At 50.2% G+C, this 2,500-nt stretch overlaps 1 pseudogene across 1 annotated transcript in view; it reads right to left on the minus strand.

Moving 5' to 3' along the window:
* Positions 1-2,500, minus strand: part of LOC308151309 (neuropilin-1a-like) — a 54,360-nt pseudogene that overhangs the window by 49,759 nt on the left and 2,101 nt on the right. The gene's annotated exons all lie outside the window — the stretch shown is intronic.

Genomic DNA, 2,500 nt, shown 5'->3' on the forward strand with positions numbered 1-2,500 from the left:
GGGGATGTTAGTTCTGCCACGCCACAACAGACGACAACATGGTTGTTGACCACACGCTGATAATAGTACACTGTTGACTTTTACAGAGGTCTGACAACGTTATTAGTGTATTAATCACACACATCCAAACACACACACACACACACACACACACACACACAGTGTGTGCCCCCCACCCTCTCTTTCTCACCATCTCTCTGCCCCCACCCTCTCTCTCACTCTCTCTCTGCCCCCCCATCCTCTATCTCTTTCTCATTCTCTCTCTGCCGCCCCCCCCCCCCCCCCGCCACCCTCTCTCTCTCTGCCCCCCATCCTCTATCTCTTTCACTCTCTCTCTCTCTGTCCCCCACCACCCTCTACCTCTTCCTCAGCCTTTCTTTCTTTCTCATTCTCTCTCTGCCGCCCCCCCCCCCCCCCCCCCCCGCCACCCTCTCTCTCTCTGCCCCCCCTCCCCCTCCTCCTCCATCTCTCTCCCCCCTATCCTCTCCCTGCCATGTCCTGCTGTGCTGTGGGTCTCTGTGATTCCCAGGCCTTATGAAGCTCAAGGCCGGAGGGACACACTCTGTCTCCATGTATTTACTGCTCCTGCTGGGAGCACTCTGGGGGGGGGGGGGGGGCGGCCAGGGTCAGGGAGTTCCTTCTCAGCAGACCAGGGGAGGCTGGTGGGGGTAGACATCGGAGGACGGGCTCATTCGTAAAACGCTTGCAAACGGAATGAGTTTGATACCATTCCTGATTCCATTCCATGCATCCCCTCCGTCCTTCCGATTTCCACCTCCACCAGCCTCCCCTGAAGCGGACCTGAGTTAACCGTTGTTCTAGAGCCTGTCTGGAAAGCCATACAAGCGGGGATTTGCACTATCCCCCATTGGTTCATGCGTAGGCAAACTCAATCCGCCACAGGATACATTGCTAGGGTCTTCCGCAAGATAATCAATCATAATAATTCAATAAGAACTTTTAAGATTCTATTTCCTCAATTAAGACCTTTGAATCCAATAGTAGATCCATGGTACCAGTCCAGTGGCCTTGCAGTTAGAGTGTCCGCCCTGAGATTGGGAGGTCATGAGTTCGACCCCCGGCCGAGTCATACCGAAGACTATAAAAATGGTACCCGATGCCTCCCTGCTTGGCACTCGGCATTACGGGTTGGATTGGGGGTAAGACCCTGCGACTTACCAGCAGTCATGGTTGGTACTTGTACTTGTACAATAAGCTGCCTCATGCTATTGAAAGAGGAGATAGGCTCGTGCCGCCTAAGGGCCATTAGGCTACTACTACTACTAGATCCATGGTGCCGGTCTGTTCTACTGTCAAAAGGGCATTTCTTTATATCTGTCACGCTGTTTCAGTGTGGATGTGAAGCCCGTCTGTGTCTAGGCCCGCTTCTGATTGGCTACGCAGGCATAACCAGTCAGAAGGTCTTTTAAAGAGTCCAGACAAAAGCCTTATTGACGCTATCTGCTTCACTGTCCTTTGAAAAGATGAACTCAAAAGTTATCGGATCCGGGCTGAGTTCAAAACAACATTTCTCTCCGAACCACAACCCCGAGCCCCATCTTCTGCCTCCTGCCCTCTCTCCCCGTAACCTCTGAGTGGCCTAGGAAACAACGCACCACAAAAGAGCGGGAAAACCCACTGACAGTCTTCAGAGAAATATCTCTACATGAAAAAATGCAACATTTGGAAACATAATTATACAGCCCCTTTTTTCTCCTCGGAGGAGGAAGGAAAAGACTTGTTTGGTCGTGCAGCCCCGAAGGAGGAAGCCAGCGTCCAAACCTCCGAAACTCTTTACGAGTGAAGGGTTAGTTCTTTGTTAGGTTAGTTAATTGCAGCCATGTTCCGTGGCGTGGTGACATGTGTGTTCTATTTGAGGCTGTAATTGAGTTAAGAAAAGGGAGCAGTGAGTATGTCGTCCCCCCCCCCCCTCCCCCCCGAACTCCCACCCGGTCCCCCCACGACATTCTATCTGATAAGCGAGGAATTCAGACTATAAAACAGAGTTATGAGGAGACGTTTGAAACAGAGTCAAACAACGGCCGGAAAGGTTCACACACACACACACACACACACACACACACACACACACACACGGAGGTTGAATACAGCAGAGGAGGAATGACATACAGTATGATAAATCCACCTCTGTACACTCCCGGGGAATTCGACCCTTACTTGTAGGTACTTCAAGGGTTGAAATTCCCGAGCGGTTTCCCAATGATGGTTTTATTGGGAGTAGAGACGTAACATGTTTCGGAGGTTTGGTTTGGTCAGATGTTTGTCGAAAACAGGCAAGTTTTTCTTTTTGGAAAATTCGAGTGAAGCTGCGGTCTGGAGGCTCCGTCGTTTGGCATTATTTTAAACGTTTGACTCTTATCCAAAAACAACACTCCTTTCTGCCAAAATAGAACCATGGGCTACAGGCTACCCTCCTGCCAAAAACATCTAATATACATTCTTACAACTAATATCTAATATCAGCATCATAACACACTGG

Source organism: Nansenia antarctica, assembly GCF_963989245.1.
Source record: "Nansenia antarctica genome assembly, chromosome: 2".
Lineage (NCBI taxonomy): Eukaryota > Metazoa > Chordata > Actinopteri > Argentiniformes > Microstomatidae > Nansenia > Nansenia antarctica.